Source organism: Solenopsis invicta, chromosome 1 (genome assembly GCF_016802725.1).
Source record: "Solenopsis invicta isolate M01_SB chromosome 1, UNIL_Sinv_3.0, whole genome shotgun sequence".
Lineage (NCBI taxonomy): Eukaryota > Metazoa > Arthropoda > Insecta > Hymenoptera > Formicidae > Solenopsis > Solenopsis invicta.
The window spans coordinates 16,872,270-16,897,139 of record NC_052664.1 but is presented as its reverse complement, the minus strand read 5'-3'; the positions used below and the strand labels follow the sequence as shown (position 1 = coordinate 16,897,139).

The 24,870-nt window shown below is 33.0% G+C and overlaps 1 protein-coding gene and 5 non-coding genes across 6 annotated transcripts in view; 4 read left to right on the top strand and 2 right to left on the bottom strand.

Annotated features, from left to right (window-relative positions):
- The window catches only part of LOC105195935 (mannosyl-oligosaccharide 1,2-alpha-mannosidase IA), a 693,708-nt gene that overhangs the window by 131,693 nt on the left and 537,145 nt on the right, over positions 1 to 24,870 (top strand). The window lies entirely within an intron of this gene.
- Positions 13,333 to 13,404, bottom strand: Trnad-guc. Its single transcript has one exon. It is a non-coding gene; the product is annotated as a tRNA-Asp (tRNA).
- Trnad-guc lies at positions 13,812 to 13,883 on the top strand. The gene has a single exon. It is a non-coding gene; the product is annotated as a tRNA-Asp (tRNA).
- On the top strand, positions 21,668 to 21,741 carry Trnai-aau. Its single transcript has one exon. It is a non-coding gene; the product is annotated as a tRNA-Ile (tRNA).
- Positions 22,460 to 22,531, bottom strand: Trnae-uuc. Its single transcript has one exon. It is a non-coding gene; the product is annotated as a tRNA-Glu (tRNA).
- Trnar-acg lies at positions 22,866 to 22,938 on the top strand. Its single transcript has one exon. It is a non-coding gene; the product is annotated as a tRNA-Arg (tRNA).

Here is a 24,870-nt window from a genome sequence, read left to right as displayed (position 1 = left end):
TGTAGAATTTTTTTCTTATTGTCGAAATCAATCTCGAAATGACTCCTCTTCGAGCAATCATATATTTCTCACCATTGACAATTTATCCTCTTCCTCAGATCGAATCGTTCCTCAAACGCGAGAATCTCGAGTCCGTGAATATTATAACCGCAGATTAAGATCATTTCCCCAAGGTGTTGGTCGAAAGGATTCCAGAAATTAATCGGCGGAAGCTTATTTTGCATGTCTGTGATCATCGAGACGTACACGCGCGCGAAAATGCGACTCGGTCGTTTGACCGGTCGTTGGCATGTCGCCAGCGCGTCGCGCGGCGCATTTTCAGGATCGTAACATAAAGCCGGAGATTTATAGCATCGGTGTGCCCGTCGCGGTGTGCCGGTACCTCTCGACCAGATGTATGATTTTCGGCCACGGTACGACCGCCCTTGAGGTTCCGACGCGCCACAGACGAAGGGGTAAGGACCAGCGATCGACCATAAAACGCTAAGCTACGGCCGAGGTTTTTGCCTTTTTCGATTTAACTGTGCAATCCTTTCTCCAGCCTCTTGTTTGTATTTTGCGTGTGATTGATTAAAACGCGTGAGTAAATTTATAAAAAAAAACCAAGAAAGGTAGGTTCAAGTTTATGGTAAAAATATTAATCGAAGAGATTTATGAAATTATGATTCAGCTGTTGAAAGTTTCTTTCGTTGAAACCTTACAGTGGTAGTCCATTAACTCTTAATTTACGAGGTGGCCCCATTGGACCCATATTGAATCTTTGTTACTTAATGGAAAGCTTGTGTTCTTTAATAGAAAGTTTATTATCGTACTTTAAATAAGAATAATATGAGACTGATTAATATGAACTATCTAACGTTAGTTGATTAAGCTAATAACATGAAAATGATTTTTTTTTTACCTTTTCACAATTTTCTTGTAATATGTAATTTTGATTTGAACGAATAGATAAGAAAATTATTTTTATATTTGTATTTACAAATGTTATAGTTACATATAGTGATAATTGATGTAAATGCAAGTAGAAGAAAAATATTATATGATTTTGTAGTAGCTTTAATTTCATTTTGGTATTTTATATCTTTTTCCGTAATGTAATATTGTATATAATATAAAAAGTTTAGTTATCTATGTATAATTATGTTAATTAAAATATAAAATATTAGGGAGAAGAAGAATATCGAAGATTAATTAATTTTAAGAAAAATTTCGAACAACTTAATTTACAGTTGCTTTGCCAGTTATTTATTTATACCGTTTTTAAATTGTAAAGATATTAGTATCGATTATGTAGTTCAAAATATTAAATTAATTAGAGCGTTAAATTAATTTTAGCGTCTCACATTGGAGTTTCGTGATCAATGCTGTTTATTCCCGAACGACACGACTTTGCGAAAGTACCAGTTAGAGATACGAGGTGGAAAGGAATTGCCAAACGACCGTGGTTAATGTTGTCGATAACAATATCTCCTGCAATCTCAACTTCGATGTGCCTTTGCTTCAAGCTAGTCGAAAAGTTCGCTTAAATTAGCTGGAATTTCTGCCAAGTCCAGATAGATAATTGACTATTTACGAGTAATGTTAATATTCAATCCTGTTATCATGCGAACGTTAGACTTAAAGAACGTTATGAAACGACTTTGTTTTTGCTTTGTGTCTTCTCTTTGTTTTCTTCGCGTTTTTGCATTGGAATTAATTCACAATGCGCGCCACAACGTGTAAGAACAATTGTAATTGATCTCCAGGTATTTTAAAAAGTTCACTAAAAGTGCTGTAGTAAAGAAACTCCGACTGGCTGACTTTCAGATAATTTCTGATTCGCTTCTAGCAAACGAAACCTCTACTCTTCATTTATTCTTTTTTGCAGCCTCTTTTCTTTTCCTGGTACTTCTCTCTGCACAAAACTTTTCGAAATAAATTTTCAATCCTTTATTCTCTCTCACGGGGAAAAATCTTAAATAATTCGATTCTTCTTCGTTTCGAGGTGGAGGATTCGTTAAAATTTGATGTCAATGTAAAATAATAAACATGAACTGAACAGTTTTATGATTAGCATTATAGAGATTATATCACTGAATAGCATTCTAACGATGAGAAAGATGCGACTTCATGAATCTTTTACAGAAAGTGTTAAATATAAAAATAATAATTTCAATTATTTGTCCTGTCGTATATAGACAATTATTGTGTTGTATAATAAAGTAGCATCGAGATCAGGTTGCATTAAATGTGGATTATCTATTTCGGGGAACGTATTGAGCGAAATGGCTTTTACAGACCTATTAAATTTTTACGATTTCAAGTTTTCGTCGATGTTCCAGAACCAAGGAGCTTCTCGTTTGGAACTGTTGAAACGTAATACGAATTCATGATGTCGAATAAAAACGTTTTTTTACGGTCAGTTGAATTATTGTGCAACAAGAGCAGGAATTGTATGTGCAACGTTAACTAATTAATTTGCAAAATTATCTGCGAGAGAAGGCCTGCGTTTGTTCAAAAACGCAATTTTCTATCTCATGTAGAACGTCTACACTCGTATGAAGCTTTGCATGATTTTAAAAATTAATTTTTGTGTAGTTTGTTATGCAATAGAATGTCAGAGACATAATGTACGCTGGCCTTGCTGAGAAGAACAAAGGTCGCAATAGCTTTTAGAATATTTTAACTTTTCGCTGTACGCTAAAAAATGTGGTTAACATATCTCATATAATTATTCCTGTGAGTACTTTTTATCGAGACGTTTATTCAACTGCTGCACTGCTGAATTCCAAAATTCATTGAATTATATTGTATAATCCAATGAAAATTGGGTAATTCCGTTGCGCGATTAAAATAATTTCAAAAATAATTTTTAAAAGTCTTGAAATTAAAAAAAAAATGCATCTGAATCAAACGTTAGAGCAATTATCGACGTTATCCTACGGAATATATTGATACATTCAAATGATATTCGTATTTAGCTATGGTACTCGAATCGGAAACAACAAAAGAGACATTCCTCGCACTGCTGTAGTTGTGTCGTCTTATCCGCGGTAATTTATCGGATTTATTCGATAGCATGATACAGAACGAGCACATCCGCTTGCAAATTCAAAGGATCGGCGCTACGCCCGACGTTTATGTCCCGTCGATCTTCGCGGAGCTCCTCTTCGCATGGCTTTCACGGCTTTTCCATAATTTACTTCGACGAAGCCGAGAAGGAGACAAGCGGTCGTAGCACAGTCCCACCCATGCCGCGTGCGTACAGCTTATAGAGTTTAGAGTTTATGACGGGAGCAGTTCGTGAAGCGCTCTTGCATAGTAAAGAGAGACCTCCGCGACCCGCAGGAACTTTCGAGGAAAAAAGGAAGTGCACCGAGAAAAACACTGGCTTTTTTATTGAGATACTCCCTGCCGCCGGACAATTTTATAAGCGAAATCGTGTTATCTTATGATTTTTATCACGGTATTTATTAATCAATACTTGAGTCTCTTGATTATCACGAGTGCGTATCTTATCACTGTTAACGTAATGATGTAATAATTTTATCTCTTTTAATAACTCATTTAACTCGAATATGATGGAACGATTTTTTACACTATCAGCGAGAAATTAAAATTCATCATAGTAAGTTTTTTCACTGCTCGAGAATCTCTATGTATATTTCTTTTTCAATTTCTCTTTACATTTTTTTCAGAAAATATTGAATTAAATAAATGTATGCAAATAATAACGTGTAAAAAGTGAGGTAAATTACAGAGCAATCAATAATGTACAATGTGAAAATAATAATACTGATTTTTAATTGGGTTCTAGAAAACATCCTAGGTGATTGTTTACGCAAAAGAAACCAGGTGATTATTCACGAGTTAAAAGGAAAATATTGGAAAATCATATTTCAATTTTGTGATATATTTCGCGTGGATGTGAATTTTATTATATTCGAAATTAAATAACATTTTTTTATGAAAAAGCAGAATTTGCAAATAATATTTATTTCATTGCGTTTTTAAATATCGATGTGCTTCTTATTAAAATAAAATTGGTTCAAAGTTGCTTACATTATAATTCATCGCAGATGTACATCGTAGGTGTAAATATTTCGAGCTTGATCTCACGTTTTCGCGCGATCCATTTCTCACCAATTCTATTTACATAGAAGTTACGGGGAAATACGTACCTTGCTGCCCTATTAAGTTTAATGCTGTTATGAAGTTTTACATCGTGTGTGAATAATATCTTTATTCTCGAAAGTACGAAAGTCTCGAAATACGATGACGATTTTTGTTTTACAAATTTCTGGTTAATGTTTTCGGAAGTATCAACAGAGTCGTATAAAATACGCAATTTTATTTTACGCAAGAATTATTATTAATAAGTAATTTATTGTATGCCGTGTTCCATCTTAAACGTTTTAATTTATCGTAAATTCCATTTGTGCGAAGCAAACTATTAAAAGCAAAATCTAAAGAGAAAATCTTATTAAATATTCAAGACCGCTTATTACCTCCTCGAATATATCTCCTGGTACGACAATATCTTGAAAAGTATGGAAAACGAAAACAAAAACTGTCTCGCAGTGAAATTCAAGAACACTTGTGGAGAGTGGTAGGTATCGCCTCTTCTCTGTAAATTCCCAGGGCGTCTTTTATCTCGGCGCGTAAAGAGAAAACGCGGAGACATTTCGGAAAAGGAACGTCGGGTCTTGCAGCACACAACCCGCCGCGGAAACGGTGCTCATGATATACATTCGCGGGTAGTGTGCGAGCTTCCTTCGCTTAGCGAAAATTCTCGCCTCTCGTGCGCGCGGTCGTATCTACGCCGTCGAATGATTCTCTGTCGGATCGTCTTCGAAAAGCGCGCCAGTCTCGTTTCAGCAACGTGTGTATCGAGCTTCTCTCAGGATTACGTCGCAGAAATTTCCGGTCGTTGGAAAATGCGCGTGAGCGATGAAACGTCAACGCGTCGCGTTCGTTTTATTTTGTTATTAATTCGCAGCAGTTGCGTGTCAGTTTCGCGCGATAAAAAGGAGGATTTCTCTGCGTGCGTTTCTCCCGTCACTCCGCGTCCATCCAGCGAGCGGATTTACATAGGATTTAGGACGCAGAATAGATCCAAACTTTTACGATTCGTTCCACAGAAAACGAATGGTGGAAAAAGATCTTCCACGTCAATGGTGGAGAAAGATCCTTCTACTTTTTACACATGCATGTATATGTCTCCATGAAGCAAATATCAAACATTAGCGTAATTACTAATTTGTATTCACAAATTGCCTCTTAGAATCCCAATGTATTGGGGTTTAACTTTTACATATGAAAAATTCCTCGTTATTTTCTGTGATCGATGTAATGATCTGTCTATCATCGACCGTTTCCGTACGCCCGGATGTGAGATGAAGTTTCCTCGATGATGGGGTAACTGATTGCCGCGAGAGAAACGCGAAATTCAGCTTTCAGGAGCAGCAGTATTTTTATTAAAGGATAAAAAATGAAAAGAGAAAGAAGACGGCCATGTCTTTCTCGTATATCTTTAAAACACAATATTGTGAGAGCTAAAAAAATGCTATCCCGTTGCACGCGTTTGCCTCTCATTTCGAAGATCCTACAGCGAGAACGAATAAATTCACAGAGGTTTCAGGTTCTCCTCGATGGCTCGCTGCGACAGGAGAATTTATGCAGTCGATCTTTCAGACATGTGTCTCCCGTTTGGGAATTTGTCAGAAAGCAACCGCTAGCTTGAGACTCCGAGAAAGATAAAAAATGGTTGGAAGTGAAAAAATATTCGGAAACGAAGCTTATTCACGTGAGCAAAAAGGAGAATAGGTTGTTCGAAAAATTTATAATACATTTATAAATATTATTAATGTATAGAGGTATCAAATACTGTTTTTTTTTTATTTTCATCTATTGTTTGCGACAGCGCCTCTAGGCTTGCACAAACGCGCAAGTATATTTCAATATTTTTCGAGCAAATGGTACAATTTTTGCGGGATTTCTGTAAAGGAGGGAAGGGGGGGGGGAGAAGGGAGAGAGAGAGAGAGAGAGCACAATGCGAAAATGAATTAAATTCAGCTCCACTGATAAAATATATCGTGCATTACGTCAAGCAATTTAATATGACTTCCATAAGCTACATGATAGAATTATGGGCTAAATGTGACTGTTTATAGTTAGCGATAATGGAATTGTGATATCTTAGCGTTATGTTACTTTAGAGATACATTTTTACATTGTAAAAAATAGTTTGATAATAATAATCAAGCCTCGGTGAAATAATTTTATTTAAATGTTTAGTTAATGTAAACGAATATTTGATAATATTTTAATGATTATATTAATAGAGAAACCAAATATAATAATAGTAGTCAAACGGTTTCTAAATATTACTAAATATTTCGTTATATTAATCTAACATTTAATTGAAATTATTTCCCCAAAAACTTGCTATCATCTAAGTTTGGTTGTTATTACTAAACTCTTTCTTTTTTTTTTTTTAGTGTAGAGATGAATTTCTTGTTGTCAGTTGTGAAATGCATTTCTTTAGTACCTACTGCGTTACTTTCGTGACATTACTGGACTCGTCATTATCCATAGTCGTTTATGCTCTCGTTCTTCGAGCTCGCAGAAAGCGCTCCTTCTCATATTTCGCGGTCAGCGAGGGTCGTAGCGAACACGGAGCCATCTCGATGATTCACGGTCATGACTCACTTTACTACCACGGCATCGAAGAGGGTTCGCATAAATGGCAAGGTCTTCGCAGCCGAGGTAGCGACGAGCAACAGGAGAAAAGAGCGGAGGTGGTTGCGACACAAATACCGTTTCCCTCGAGTTCTTGCCGAAATTTGTATTTATTTCTTTCTGCTCTTTATATCGATTCTTTCGAATTTATTGTCGTTCTAGAGTGTTGAGATTCATAGATCTTATAATAGAGATTTTATACTGATCGGACAGATAATTGTATACAATAATATACGTACGCTGACGCTAAGAATTACAATTTAGAGATATAATAAAAATTCAAATAAACATATGCATATATTGCAAGGACGTGATATTATAAAGTAAAATTTATCTGAATCTTTATTTTTTTTATCTTATTTTTAGCAATTTTAATAGATGTATGAATTATATAAAACTAGTTTAATGTTATGTGTATAATAATATTTACTAAAAAAGAAAGAAAAATGATTTTCATATATCGATAAGACATATAATGCGTTCATCAAGTGCGTTTTTGGTGAAACCAAGTAGAATTTCTAGTTACTATAATAGACTTGAGATTTTATAATTAGAGCGTTCTATAACCCGATAATTTCTTCAATGATCAATCATTTCTGATTGATTTATTTTCGAACAGGCGTACTGGTTAAATCGGTCAGATTTCTACTACTGAATGTCACAAGACACTTTCAGTGTAGAAATAATAAAATTATTCATTATATTATTAAGTAATCATCTTCCGATCAATCGTATATCATTGATCACGTCGCAATAACCCGGCAGATGATTTTTTCGCTCTGTTTCGATCATTTCTGTATGAGACAAAAATGTTTAATAATTTTTGTAACTTAAATTCGCGCAAATTTGCATAAATGTAGTACGTGAAGCTACGATCATTTGGCGTGAAGGAACTTGTCGTTCTTGCCGCAAGAAGTATCACTCGCGGCATCAGGCGTGCTACTTAAGCTTAAGTCAGGCTATCGAATCTGATAGCCGATGGTCGCTTAATGGCCGGTTATGCACGGAAGGACAGACCGCTTTCCTGCGCACGGACATGCGAGAAGACAAGTCCACGTACGGACTGAAATTCACGTCGCGTCGTAAATCATACCGCGTCGGTTTCTCATGAGTGGTCGTTGTCGGGGACGGCGGTGGCGACGACGACGACGACGACTGGTCGAGATGACGCCTTTTGATGGCATCGAGGACGCCCACGCGTATACAACCTGTTTACGCGAGCATAAAGCTCACGCAACGTTTGTTCCGTGTACGCGAAACAACCGCATGATACCTCGAAAGCGTTAACCCGCACTGATACTATCGTCTCTTCGTCGTAAAGTTTACCACTTCTCTCTCCGATAAGTTTGCGGAACGATGTTAATAATACTGAAAATAAGGTATCTCTCTTTTGTGATCTATCTTTCTTTCATGCTATTTGTGCCTCCGCCTGTAAATGTAATCACCGTTCAAATCTTCCTTTAAACGATAACGAAAAGCGACATGTTTAAGTGCGAGTTCTTTAGCTTTGTATTATTTTTGTGACATTACTGGCCGCGTCGTTATCCACGGTTGTTTTCGCTCTCGTTCTTCGAGCTCGTAAAAAGTCTTTCTTCTCATATTTCACAAACTGCAATATCATTCGTTACACGTGCTACGGAAAAAAATTAAACGTAATTATTTAATAAAGAATTCTTGGATACATTTTTGTTAGAGCTTTCTAATCAATAGGATATTAGTAAATTAAGAATAAATTGCTTTCTAACATATCATATTCTCTGTGTGCACAAATGAGAGAAAAAATTAGTTGCAATTATTGACTATAATTTATTATAATTTAATTGTAATTTATAGTCATTGTTGGTAACAGTTTATAGTAGTTTTAACTATTTAAATCGTAGCTATTTGTTACTACGTAAATAATGAGCAGCTATTTGAAAAAACAGTTAATAATATTCACTATAATTGTGATTGCATTTGTTAAATAAAAATATTTTATTTTTACCATTGATATCTTGATATTTTACTGTATTAACACTTGATATTTTACTGTATTAACACTTGAAATTATTATTTACCGTAAAATTTTTTTATAGTTGATAAAAGACACAGACCTAAGGTTGTTATTATTATACGGGTACCCGAAACTTACGGGTACCCGAAATTTTTCGGACATCCGAACTTAACAAACTTTCAGGTCCCGATTCCGAAAAAAATTCCCATCCTAACCCGAACCTCGGGTACCCGCACACTCTTAGTTGTTATTATTAACATTATAGTAGTTGTACTATAAAAAAATAAAGCTCTTAAACCGCACAATTATAATCACAAATACTTCTCTTTCTCTCAGTGTGGTATATCGTCATCGAAATATAATAGTTTAAATGTTTTATATTCACGATTAATTGTAAACTCAAAGGTATACATTGATTTTTGTTCATACGTCATTTTTATTTTATTTTTTTTTCTTTCAATTTCTCAATTTGTTTGCGCGATTGAGAAGCACAAGTTTCTCAAGAAGTCATAGCTGTTTACGAGCGCGATTATACGTGAACCATAACGCTTATCTTATCTACGAGTTACACGAAGATTTTATTATTTAGTTCTCAATAGGAAGCTACAAGTTGCAGCGATGAGTTGCGAAAAGAAAAATAGTATATCATTGGTCGATAAATAAGAGTCTAAGATACGTTTATTACAGTTGAATAAAATAAGCCAGCTTACGGCGATTTCGCGAAGCGACAAATGCCTTCGCGCGCATCCTCTATCCATTCGCAGCGCTTTACGAGACATAAACGATGCATGATTCACTATTACCCATCGCGCCAAAGTGGCGGCGCCGGTACTGAGACAGTAATTTACTTTAAAAACCGCAGCATCTTACCTGCGATATCGTTTGTCCTCCCGATTCATTATCTCATTGTACTTACGCTACTATTTTATGCTAGTTGTATCCTGCGGTAGCAATCTTTGCTACCCGTTTTGCCCGATGAAACTTTTCTTTTATTTAAAAGTAAAAAAAAGTATATACATATATATATATATATATATATATATATATATATATATACATAAACTATTTAATAAAAAAACGTGTATATATATATATACGTTTTTTATTAAATAGTTTATGAGGTCAGAATTTTTTGAATTATTTTAGTAAATATTTTTATCAACTAGACGAAATACCTGTACTAAAAAAAAAAAAAATATGATTCTTTTCAAAATATGCTCGCAAGCGAATATATTGTATCTTCTCTCGTGCAGTGTTTCGATAGTAATTCTGTTATTGTATATTTCGTGACTCGCTTTCGTTCGGTTCTGTATTTCTATTTCATGCCTACCGGTACTACCGTCAATTTATGTCGGTTCTCAAAAACAGATAACCAAAATATTGATATGGCCAATCGACAAGTCGTATCTTTGAAACATTGCGTGTTTCAGTTTTAATGTATGTATGCTCTAATTTTGTCGAAAACATATTACTGCAACAAAGTCACTGTATACACTCAACTTATAAATTATGAAAGAATTGAAAGATATGTTGTTAATAATTTAGTAAAAAGTACTTATCAAATAAAGCCTTATCACCTAAGCCTTATCAGCCGTAGCACTTTGGATTTTGATATCGTCAGAAAATTCTGACGATATCAAAATCCAAAGAAACAGATTTCGATATTATCGAATGCTTGAAGATATCATGCAAATAATGCGTGATCGTTCAGTATATATTTTATTCATATGGCATTTTAGAGCGTTAAATGCGATGCGGGTGCACGGTGATTGATCATCCTGTGATTCAACCATCGGCGAAATATTCGGTTTCGTTGCGTTGCTGATACAATATAGCGGCATCAAAAGCAACCGGGCCCGTGCATCGATCTAAATTACAAAATCGACTTTACAGACAATCGATAGGTTTGTCGTTGCACTCGGACTATTGACGAGTGAACACATACGCCCATCCTAATATCAGATTTAACGTCGACATGGGGGAAGACAAACAGCTCTCGTATTGGATGATGAAACGCGGGACGCGACAAACATATGGCTCCGAAATACCGCTGTAATAACGGGATGTAAATTTACCGGGATAGACGAACGCGGCGTACCGCATTGCATCATGAAAATTCCATGCAGTTCGTTCCGAATGCGTTTTTAAGCGAACGTTCGCATATGCGACGAGATATTTCACTCTCCGATCCATAAATTGTGGAAATTATGAATAAAAATTGGGTAGAAGCGTCGACAGTTTATGGGAAGCATTTTAAATTATACGTTGTATTTTTTCGTGCTGGTAAGTAGAATCATATTTTACGTATTGCACGTTTTACATATATACACGTATGAAACGTATATATTACATAATACGCTTACCCGTAATTCCTCACGGTACTGTTTTTTGCCAATTTTTTGTTGGAAAAAAATATTAACTTAAATTTAAAATTATTTATATATAAAATTTAAATTTATTTATATATACATTTGAATTAAGGATTAATTGGCCATAGTTATGCAAGAAATGTCCCAACCCATACGAAATTTATCTCGAGAAAAATGCAAATAATTTTTGACGTGATTTAAAAATGTACGTAAAACAGTTTTTCATAAATTTTATATTTTTTTTTGTTTAATGTAGAAAAATGTACGGACTATCCACTGCATTATAATTTTATGGGTTATATGTTTCTTGCTTAACTGTGGCCAATTGTGTCTATTATGCAACAATCAGTCGCATTTTAATATGTGTATATTAATTTCAATATATATTATTGGATATTTAAATTCAGGTGTTTTTAAACAAAATTGTAAATAGGCAGTATATCTATAAAATGATAAAAAAAAATCACTTATGTATATTCTACACTCAATACATTTGTATGCTGGTATAAATAATATACACACGAAAGAATAATTTTGCTGAAATCCATAGATTTGATAAAAATAATTATGTTGAATAATTAAAAATTTGTATTGGACGTTTAAGTTGATTGCTAGAATGTCAAAATTTTTTGCAGCAGTATTATCATGTTTGAACGTCTCATATAATTATTTTGATAATCCAATATAAAATCTGATCTGTATCTAAATGTTTAGATGCTACAGTAAAAATGTTCTTTCCGTGCATAAATTAGAGAGTTATATTGAAATTAAATTTTTTGATTTTGTGCAACAAATACTTCATCGTGAAAATGTTAAGAAATGCGGCGAGAGAGAAAAAGAGAGAGAAAGAGAGGAGGGGCCACAGCATGTTAATCCAGTAAAATAGTTTAACTCGTCTTCTAAGCGAGATTTATCAGTTCCGCAAACTGACATCACAACGATCGTTAATTAAGCGATAAAATATTTTATAGCTTTAACGAGTATCGCATTAACGAAACGATAAACATATCACTGTGTCTACTAACTGGATAGCATAAACACTCGAATATGAGCGCGGCACAAGACGAGAACGAGAAATGGTTGCTCCGCAATTCCGCGGCTATGACTGTTCAGGACTACTGTTAACGACAACCTTCTCTTATAACATCGTGTCCCTTTGTTTTTACGAGCAGTGTGGTCGGCGCGACCAGCGAGTTTCATTCGCGTTTAATGTGCGACTCGCGACGCGCGATTCCGACATTCAACCGGTCATTTAATCCGCCTTTCTTGCAAAGGATTGCAATGACACGACCGCGATTCAATAAAACGCGAATAGTGTAAGCACGAAAAAGTCGCATTCAATTAAATATTCCTATTGTCGAGATTATACGAATTATCATGAATTACATTATATCTCTTCTTATGTATCAGGGATTCTTTATAAAAATGGTTTTCGAAATATATATTTTTCTGAACAATATAATTTTATAGGATCTAAACACTATCGTTGCAATGCTCTCTGTTATGTAAAATTATTTTAATTGCGGTAATTAAATTTTCTTCTTAAGCGCTAGGCAATGTTAAACAGTTGGAATTATTTATGGTTACATTGAAAAAGGAGTTTGATGATGCTACTGAATATTGAGAGTTACCAAATAATGTCAATTAAATATTTCTCTCTCATTAATATAATAAAAAATAATTTCACTTTCCTAAATATTTAGTAAGAATAATCAAATTTACTAAATTACTAATTTACTAAATTTGATTTTATACTTACTAAATATTTAGAAATGTAAAATTATTTTTGATTACATTAACCAAATATTTTACTGTCATTATTTATTCATATTTAACATTTGATTGCTATCACCAAACTCTTTTTTTCAGCGTGCATGTGTTGCACTTGCATATAATTATCGCAAAGTTGATATAGTACAATACATTTTGAAGGAATAATATGATTTAACATGGCTTACATGGGTTATAATTCATGTTGTAGGTTCGAATTTATAGTCGTTTCTCAAATTTCAAGATCAGTCTGTCTTTGTCTTGTGTACAACGTTTTACCATACGAGACAAAGACAGACTGGCCGTGAAATCTGAGAAATGTCTATGAATTCCACCTCTAAAGTTGTAGCTTTCTGCTTGATATGAAAATTATGAAAAAAAAAAAAAAAAAAAAAAAAAAATTAAATGAACTGAGTAAAGAAAAATTTCTTTGCAAGATGTATATTTATATAAAAAAAAAAAAATAAAAATAAAAAAATCCTCCCCGGCGGGGAATCGAACCCCGGTCTCCCGCGTGACAGGCGGGGATACTAACCACTATACTACCGAGGACTTGCGAGAGCCTCGGTCGTTATAGCCGTCTTCATGTAGTGAGGTTTCTATATAGAATACATATGAACATGTATATATATATATGCATATACTGATACGTATACATACTGAAATTAAAATAAAAACATATTTTATATATATACACATATTAATATTAGTAGAATTTTTGCCTACCTATCTTACTTATATTACCTTCTATTGACTAAGTCTTTTTAAATTAAATTTAGGAAGCATTAAACTGATTTATATTTATCTTTTTATATTAAAATTTATGTTACAATGTTTCATTTATGTAAATAACAGTATTTTAATTAGCTATAACTTATAGAAATGAGAAATATTAATAAAGTGAAATAAGTATATCTATACATAGAGGAAGATGATAATAGAAGAAGCTACTTAATAAGTCCTCGGTAGTATAGTGGTCAGTATCCCCGCCTGTCACGCGGGAGACCGGGGTTCGATTCCCCGCCGGGGAGGATTTTTTTTCTTTTTTTTTTTAATGTAAACAATATATTTTGCAGTTGACAGATCAATTGTTCTTTTCTTCGTTAATTCTGTTCGTGTTTGTATAAAAAGTTTATTCTTTTTGTATAAACTTTATGCGAGAAAAATGGTTGCAAACTGAATGTAATTTACAGTTCAATGTACAGTTCAGTAATTAATACATTTTACAATACATTCCTTGTTATATCAACAAATATATTGTTTTGTTACATGTGTTTTAGCGGCGATTTTAATAGTACCGTGAAACCGGAAAGTTCGATATAAAAGGAATGGAAGGAGGTGACAACTTCAACTGATTTTATTTATTCTTCCGGTAATTTATATGCGTTATATTTTGAAATTCGCCATTCCGAATTCGATGCGTGCGCTTTGAGATTTAAGCATCGCGGCCCGCTCTCGCGAGACCGATCAGGCCCGTATACAACTCAAAAACTGAATTTATTGACTGGCGGGACCGATAAATTGTTTCGAGGTCCGTGGCAGGGCACAGTGGCGGACGTTATTGAGCTATTAAATCGTGATTACCCGCGTGTTATTGGGTGCGGCGACACGGAGACGGGACATTCTTCTTTGCTTCCATCCCGCTTTTCCACTGCAACTGCCCTTCCCCTTTCCCCTCTTTACGACTGCATCAATCCCGTCCTGTCCTAAACACCACGCCGTCCGAATGTGCGTCTCTTCTCTTACTTTTGTTCTCCCCCCCCTTTTTTTCCTTTTCTTTTTTTCATCGACGGTGGTACCGACGGCGTATGAACCTGTTTCTTTTTCTCTTTTGCGTACCTCACCTGCATCGTTCACAGGGAGTCTCGAGACAAAATAAAGGTTGAAGGCGATCTGTGCGAAAAAAGGAGAGCCTCGAAATCTTCGAGCTTTTTTGTACGCTTATCGAGTCGCTGCGTCGAGATTTACGCAATGTATAAGATTACTTGTTTTTAATTGAGGTACTTTATGTGATTTTTTTCACTATTGTTTAGATAATTTATTTAAATTACCAGTGTCTTCCTTTGTACATATGAATACAAATATAATGCAAATTAGACATCTCACAAATTCAATTTCAATCTAAATTATATTAGAAAGAAGCTTCAGAGATAGTTTAGACGGATATGAAAAATGTCCTTGGGTCTAACTAGTAAATTATGTTTCCTTTTTATTTTAGTTTTACAAAAACTTTAAAAATTGAAGATAATTAATAGGATTCTACAAGCTCTTTTAATATTCACGTTTTACGTTCAAAATACTTTGTTATTTAGAACTGCGCCGAAACTGCACAAAGGAGGAAGCGCCTTTTGCACGATGCTAGCGAACGTTTGAAGGGAAAAAAATGAGAGGCTCCATAGCGAAATAGAAAATTCGTGCTCGGCGTGCGTGCCGACGATAGTTAACGGCCATAATTGCGGTCTACATATGCATGCTGGATGCGCCGCTGCCGGGACTGACTGTTCCATATTCAACGGTTAAGTGTGATGTACGAGTTTTGAGTGTCGCGGCATATCAAATAGGTGTAATCGCACGTAGTGCATCCCTCCCTTTGTTCCCTTTCTGTGCCTTCTACTCTTGCTTTCACGATGAATTTCGTGCAATTAACCAAGTACGCACATTTCGATCGTGCATTACCGATGCAGACGGATTCTATATGACTATTTATCAGTTTCACGCTGGTTTCGCGATATGGTAATAAATAATAATGATAAAGGATTAATTTGGTCATAATGTAACGACAAAACAATTTTTGCCAAGGAGGGTGTCTTCATTTTCGATATATCAAAAATATTTTGTATGAAGGAACACGCGATAAGTCTTAGACGGGCTGTTAATTATCGAAACGTCAACAAAATAAATCTTCTGCTTTTGCATGCACCATGAATCTTCATAATCACCGTTATCACATTGCGAACGTCGGCCTTCGTGTCGGCCGTGAATAATAACGAGTGTTGTTGCGGATCATCTGACGCGCATCTAATGACTCTCGTCGGTAATAGGCGCCGCAGGAGGCAGAAGGGCTCGAAACATCGGGAAAAACACATAATTGTACCCGCAAGAATTCTCTCGGAAGTGGAAAACGTCTCGACGAGACGTCGTTTCTAACGAGGGAGGGCACCCGGTTGGTCGTGCTTGTCCGTAATAAGCCGTAATCGAGGATAAATTTAAGGTCACATGATAGACGCCGTTTTTTTGAAATACGTCTCTCTTGCACGCGAGTGCTTGTGGAATCAGTGCACGCTGCTCGGTGCTCTTTTGAGAGTCGCAGATTACGAGAAGACACTTCGTAAATCCACTTTAATTACGTTTTTCTGCACCGATAATGTGGCCCAACAAGTCTCGCATTGAAAATAATTTTGTTATCACTTATTATACAATTCAACTGATACGAGTCTTTTGGTTATCAAGAAATGTGATAATATTTGATGAAAAAAAAAGATAAAAAAATCTTGACAAGCCTTGACAAGCCTGTCAGATAAACAGTTAATATTATTTTTAACGCATATTAATTATAAGCGAACGATACGTTTAACTTCAAAAATTTTTATTTAATTATTTATATTTAATTACATTGATAGGTAGCGATGAAAGATAATTAAATCAAATACGTGAAGTAACGTAAAGTATGATACAATGTGAATACTGTAATAGAATTTATTTTTAGTACGCGCGCCATGTATTTCTGTATTAATAGCTATCAATTAGATCATACAATTGGATAAACGTATTTTGGATGAATTTATTTTTTACAATGAAATGTCTATGTTTAAAAGAATATAAGTAGATTTAGCGAAAGCAGAAATTACATACATTACTTGTGATCTAAATCTATTCAAGGTTACATACATCTAGAGACACTTTGGTGTTTTTAGGTGTATGTAATCTTAAATAGATATGTTTTTGAATATATCTATATTCATAGATTTTTTTTCTCCGAATGTACATATTAGAGGTATCAAAGCGGGGTTTGCACCAATGTTTTATAATTTCATTAATCCAATGTAATTTTTTTGTTAAAAAATATTAAAAAATTAAAGAGACTTTGCCGATTTTTATAATTTGCGTTTGTTGCAAAATGCCGTTTATTTGAATATACGAGTGCGAATTATTACTTATCAAAAATAGATCGGTTTTTTAGCTATTAAAAAAAAAACTAACTTGAAAAACCTTTTACGACAAGGATTGCATATTTTCATGCTGAATAAATAAAGAAAATCCGAATCCGATCTATCCATTCGTTTTCGAATAGAAATATTTTCGGTATCGATTTGAAAAACACGGTTCCGAGAAAAACGCGTTTGTTTTCGGTTTTACTTTGAAGTAATATACAAATGATTTTTTTACTTACATCAAAATGGAATTATTTATTCGAGGGCTGTATAGTAAATCTTTGATTGACTTATTAATTCTTGTTATATCAAGTTTAACTCTATGACAAATTCTCGATTCCTTTGTCATCTCTCGCCCTGCGCAGTTCGTCTAACGGCGCTTGTCTATCTCTTTAAAACGCTAGAACTTTTTTCTATTTATACGCATTCCGAGTTGTAACTTTAGAAAAGTATTTTCAAGACATCATATTACAAAAAAATACAAAAATGAAAAAATTGATTTTTTTATTTTTCTAGGTCTCTTAATAATCTATGTTTGCTAAATTTAAGCAACGTGTAAAATTTATGTGAAAAGTAAAATCTGATCGTATTCACATTCATGTTAGCACACATTTACGATGTGTAATTATTTATGTGATGGTTATTCATTTCTCGGTTTTTTGTGTCTCATTCATTTCTGTACAACATTACGTTAATGCAAACGTTGTTATTGCGTCCTATAAGTTAAGGAAATTATTACACGTTTTCTTATATCATTACGTACTTCACGAGCTTGATGAAATAGTAGTCTTAAATGTCCGCGGAATTATGTAAAAAAAGTAACGCGAAATATCTCTGTGATATTTCTAGAACTGCGAATTTTCGGTACATTTAAGTGATATTAATAATCTTTTAAATTAATTACACCCGTCTAGTTTACATCTTGCTAAAACGGACCATGCGTCGGAGTAATCCGCACGGTTGCACGCGCATATAATTCAGCCAGCGCAAGAAAAATTTGTTCCGCACTGTGGAAACTCGCGGTCTGTGAATAATTACCTCTTGCGATTGAAAAAATCGCGCTCTTCCGGCAATTTTTTTGTTCATCAACGATTTTCATATTTAGTGAAATGATAATACTTGTATCAACTCGGCTAATCACTTCTCACTGAACGATATTATCTAAAGATGAATTTTTACCTATTTTTAGTCATCAGGACAGAGCGAACTCCGTGCGAATTTTAATGGCGACATTTTCGTCAATGCCTTTCGTGAAAGTTTCACAAAGGCGCAGGGACTTTTTTGTATTGTCAGAAATTCGTGTCGCGATTCCAGAAACGGATTTCACAGCTGAGAACGGTGGACGAAGGTGGAGAAGAGCAAGGTGGAAGGTTGCCACCCAAGTAGCGGCATTTGTCGCTGATTGTTCGGGGACCGTTGAGCTCCGCACACTCTTCGATTCCCTTCACCTTTTCGACGATCCCGATCGACCCCTCGCTCGGCCAGGCTATATACGAAACGATGGTAGAGGATAGATACCGCCGTTAATTGTCTCATGCTTCATTTGTAACTCTTCACTCCTTGTGTAAGACGAATTTAGATATACGATGTAGAGTTAATATTTAATCTTGTTGAAAATAATATATGAATTCTATATTTTATTCAACACCGATTTTAATTTATTTAAAATGGCCGCTTTAATATTAAAAAGTTATTGTATTGCACATACAAAATGCATAGGATCAGAATGAGACTAATTGGAACTGTAAATTTGTGTGTTTGGACAGAAATAACAGGTATATATTTTTTTGCCAATTTTTTAGTGCATTTTCGTAAAGATAACAGTTTGAACATTTTTTTTTTCTTTTTTTCACTTCACGTCAGTTGAGTTCGATTTCATTCCCTGCGGAATCAATGGTGTATATATATGTAAGTTAAATCGAGATATGCAACGGGCTTCAATTTAGTCTCGGCTAGTCGGGATTGAGCTAAAAAACGACAGTTTTACGATGTAACTGGGACATGCTGCGAGCATCGAGTCGATGGCAAACATGGTCAGTTTGTCCTATCGCTTTTGCTCGACCATTTTATGGCGATTTACTCACGCAAATGAAAATACTTCGTTTGAACTTTGCGATGATATAAATGTATTTTTTTTTTTATTATAACTGAAATACTTATGTCGTTTGAAATGTTACTAAACTATTTGTCCTGACAATTTACATTTGACGTGTGCTGAAAAAAGAATTTAAATGAAAAAGTACATTCCCACTCGGAAATGTTGTTATTTAATAATCGTAGATCGTAGAAACTGATCATGTTTGCTATTAACTCGACGCTTGCAACATGTCCCATTTATCTTTAAAAAAAACCAATTTAAAAACTGATATTGTTATGTTAATTCTGGATTCTTTCAACGTTATTATATATGAATATAAAATATACTTTATGAAAGATATACTTGGCGTTAGACGTTGTCACGTCTTTTGATAAAAGTTTTTATCCGCATAATAAGTCTGTGAAAATTTAAAAAATTTTATACACTATTATTTCTAAAAAAAAGTAAGAAAAATTTTTATGAAGATTTATAAATTCTGAAATAATTTTGGCAACAGTAATTATACAAATATAATTCAAATAACATTTTTGGCTATTTATATATAGAGGTAATAATTTTTACTAAATTATGCCTAGCTATTAATTGTCTTGTTGTTAGTAACTTTTATTTTCTATTGTAATACATATTTTTTTAATAAGCCATCTTAATTTTTTATTTAATCAGATCTGCTATAAATTCTTTATGGGCGATCGATTCGTGCCCACAGCCACACGTTTTCTTCTCTCGCCGTATCCGTTAAAGTTCATACACGTTACTCTTTCTTCTTTCTGAAGCTCTGCCAGACGGTAGCAGATTGCTGGGCACAGGTATGAAGCTAAAAGAAAGGAAAGTTTGCTGACGCCGTGGTAGGGTCATGCAGGACACCTGCAGCGGCTTAATACTTTATGATAGCCTGTAGACTTACTCCATGACGATATTTTTTGTCAGGAGAAGGAGAGAGACAGAAAACCGCAGAATTATTAGGGTTGTACAAAACTACAAAAACGCTGGGCAGTTATCGGACTCGCCTGTGCCACTCCGTAAATTTGGTATCGCTGGAGAGTCAACGTTATTATAGAAAAACACAACTGGTACGCACAACTAGTGCTGTAAAATATTTATGGGAACGATATAATGAAGTTAAAATATCTTTTTTAATAACTCAGTGATATATATATATATATATATATATATATATATATATATATATACACACACACACAATGTGTCCCAAAAGCTTCAGAACGATCAAAAATTTTTAAAATAAAATATTATTGAGAAAAATGTTTGAAACAAAAGTTGTGTGCTTCGAAAAAGGGAGATAAATAATGGTAAAGTTAATTTTTAAAGAAACTTTACTTCTTTTTTATAAGGTAATTATACCTTTATAAATTATAATATTTTGTAAGCTATTAATTTTTGGATAATTGTTAACAGCATACGAAATATTTTATAATTTATAATTTCATAATACATATATCACATAATATATCAGAATAAAATCAATGCTGGCGCGGGAATCTAGCTATGACCTGTAAGGCCTGTTTCTGAATATTGATTTTATCATATTTATTCTCCTTTAAAGTCTACAACTTTTGTCTGAAATATTTTTCTCGATAATATTTTATTTTTAAAATATTTGACCGGTTCTGGGATTTTTGGGACACGCTGTATATTTTATAATACAAGTAAGTTAAAGAATTTAGTTTCTGTTTAGAAATTACACATTACACCGAACAATCACTTTATTTAAAAAGATATCAAAGTTCTAATCCGAAAACAATGCATAATTAACATAGTGTAATTTAATTGTTTGTATTTTTTCTATGATTCAATCAATATTATTCTTCTTTTGCATGAAATTCTTCCGATTTTTGTTAAATATTTGCCGTTTCTTTATCTACCAGCATTCAATGATGCTCGTTATCGTTGCTGTATTTTCGTATCGATTGTTATCAGTTTAACAACGTAACGATTGTTATTACATATATGAAATAATATTTACACCTTGCTTTGTTTCAAATACAAACTCATCTCTTACAACGAGAATATACAATTAATTTATATTTAACAAACATTGATATTTAACAAATATTTCTTACCGAATTGCTCTAATAAGATTAATATTTTATTAATTAATTAATAAAATTAATTAATATTAATAATATAAAAGTATTAAGTTTAATCTTAGAGAGATATTAAAATTAATGCAAATTAATATAAATATTTTATGTGTATTATTTTATTTATTTTTTATATTGCTAATGTACTTTTTAATTATTTAATTTTATTTAATTTGTACCATTTTATTTAAAGCAACATTGCTTATTTTTAAAGATAAAAGATTAAAATTTAAAAATTTATGCACTGTTAATCGCGGCGATTCTTAACAGCATTGCATATTTCTTTTATTGATTTATTGGAAAAAACCTTGTTTTTATGTTTTTAATTAAAATATAAAATTATCTGTATTTTTAATAATAAACAGATAAAAAATTATTTATATTTAAAAAATTTATATATACTTAAATATATAAGAACAGGATCGGACACTTAGGAAACTGTAAAAGAGTGTTCGGGAGAAATTGGCCCATTAGCTCAGTTGGTTAGAGCGTCGTGCTAATAACGCGAAGGTCGCGGGTTCGATCCCCTCATGGGCCAAATATTTTTTTTCTGTAGAAAATTTGTTTAGTTTAAAATTTTAAATTATAAAATAACTTTTTAAATTACCTACAGTTTAATATAGGTCAAAATTAAAAATTAAATTTAAATACAAAATTTTTAATTAATATGCTAATTAAATGTTTTTACAAGAAGTGGAAGAAGTGTATCGTTGGAATTTCTTCGCTTTCTTTCGCATTTATATGTCCTTTTTTCTTATTGTGCTACGGCTACGTGCGCGACTTATCAAGCCGAAAAAAGTTCGACCAACAGTGGTCACGGTGCCCTGAACTTCGAAAGAAGTACGTGCTTGTGGTCGCGCAAAAAGTGCACGAGAAGAAGGAAGAATTTGAGTTTCGACTGAGTACGGAGCAAGTTTCGGAACGACCCAGAACTCTAATTGAGTAACTTTTTCCAGTTCGACGCGGCTTGTTTGGCGAGGCGTTAATGGGACCGTTTTGGGACAGTCTAGAGAATGGTAGACGTGGCTTTTGTAATAGGAAAAAGTTTTTTCGTTGAGGAAAGCAATAACCGTACCTTATTTACTCTTCCTCGTTTCGCTACTATGATAGTAGTACCCATTGATCGTATACAGAATCTTATTCGCGCTAAAATTGGATAAATTATTAAATACAAAAATATAATTTTTGAAACATTTACTAACATTAATATCTATTTATATTTGTTTAAAAATTTTATTTACAAAATAAAAAAAAAATTCCGGTACCGGGAATCGAACCCGAGCCTCCTGGGTGAAAGCCAGGTATCCTAGCCACTAGACCATACCGGATTATTGGAAACGAGTCTTATAAACGGGTAGAAGATTGAAAACGATATAACATTACAGATACTTTAACTTAAAGTTTTTTTTAAGTTAAGTTCTGTGATTACATTTCTTTTGATTATGTTGATTGCAATATGCAGATAGAATAAATAATTATTATATTATTAGTAGTGCTAGCTCTTGGATTTATTAAATATTTGGTATATATAATTTAAAAAAATTATTTTTTATGTAAAACGAAACGTAAAAAATGTTTGATGTAATCGAATAAATATTTTTGTTATTTGAAATATAGATATTTTTCCTGGAAAACTGTGTAGTTTGAATAATGGACCTCAATGGTCCTGTGGCGCAACGGATAACGCGTCTGACTACGGATCAGAAGATTCCAGGTTCGAATCCTGGCAGGATCGAATTTTTTTTTTTTACAAAATTATTGAAAATTGCAATATAATTACAATAGAAAATTTACATATGGTTTTAAGAAATACATTTTACAAGTTTTTATTTTTAAAAATAATGTGACCTATGCAACTACACTAGAAATAAGTTTATATATAGCGTTACGATTTTCAAGAATAAATTATTATTTGAATTTTATAATTTAAATTTTATAATTTATACGAATTATGCTTACAAAATTTATAGCTAAATAAATAATGTACTTACAATGAATTTATACTTAATTTTTTTATTAGTCGATTTTCTACTAATAATCAGCTTAATGCGTTTGAGAAAATTTATTAAGATTAAATATGAGAAGTACGTTATCGATTATATTGGAATATAATATAAACAAAATATTTAACATACTTGATCTTCTGTGATATTTTTGTATAAAAATTGCGAGGAAAGCTGTAATAATATTTGTTTTTGTTGAAATTTTATTACAGATATATATATATATATATATATATATTGCCTTAACAATTTTAAAACAATTTTATATTGTGTTATTCAATAACATTAGAAAAGGGTAACATCAGATATGTTGGTTTTTATCATAATCGGCTTTTAAATTTGACGCATAAAATAAATAAATAATGTATATGTATGTATATGCCCGTATCGCGGCTGATATTGACTAGGAATTTCTTGTCCTGGTTTATTTCACATAATTCACTCTCGCGTCGCTACATGCTTTGCGGAAGGAATAATATCGAAAGAAAAAGCTTGTCGGATTGACAGCATGTTCGAAGCAATTTTATATAACATGCAATAAAATTATTGACAAAACGGAGTGATGTACTTTCATAAATTTCGATCTATTAGATTGCATTTCGACAAACTCGATAGTAAAAATTAATAGATATGCCGTCCCACCTCCCCTCTATCTATCAATCTCTGTCTATATAGAGTGGTTATAATATTTACACAATATCACCTTTTCTATTATTTTTCTGACAATACAGAAATCTTTTGTTTATTATATATTAATGATCAATCTTATAATAATGATGTTGTTAATTAAAAGTTATGTATCAATGATTCTTGATTCGATTTAATCCAATTCGATTCGAATCGAGTAAAATTTTGTTGCGTCTACTTTATTCGATTCAAATTCGAATAAAGAAATGAAACTTGATTCGATTCAGCGTCAAATTACCTTGATTTGCACATCTCTATGTATTTTTACATCTTATTATCACTGACCATTTTTTATAATATTTAATCTTAAGTTTTGAAGAACTTGACCTACTAGGGCCGCCGGAAATAGATTTGGAGTAAAAAATGTCTTGGTTGGAATTCATAGTTGGTTCTTATATTTAAGATCGTCTTAAGTTTTATTATCTTAAGATATCATAAACAAATCATAGAGTCATATTAACATTTTATGATATTATGTAAGATGGTGTTAAAATAAAAATTTTATAAATATCAGTAACTGTATGAAAAAGTTTAGAATCCAATGTTAGTTATACTGTTTTAAACGATAATCTTGTATTGACATTGCATTAAAAGAGAGATAAGTACTTTTCTTATCAGAAGTCATACATGGAATAAAAAGAAAACACATTTTTCAAATTATATCTACTGATGTAAAGTAAATATCAAAAACATATATTATAATCAAATAAATAATTATATTATCGAGAAAAATGAAAAAACATATGTTACATACGCACGTCCCAGTTTTGTTTCCGAACTACTGGACTTTGATAATGTATTTTGATTACCTTTTTTTTTTTATCTTATTACGTCACTATAGTGACATAATAAGATAAAATGTGCCAAACAATGGATGTTGACGCATATAAAAGTCTTGTGATAGCAAAGCGTTTCTGTATCGTATCGTACATCAAATCGATGATAATCTCGTCATTAAAGATAAACTTTTGTACTAT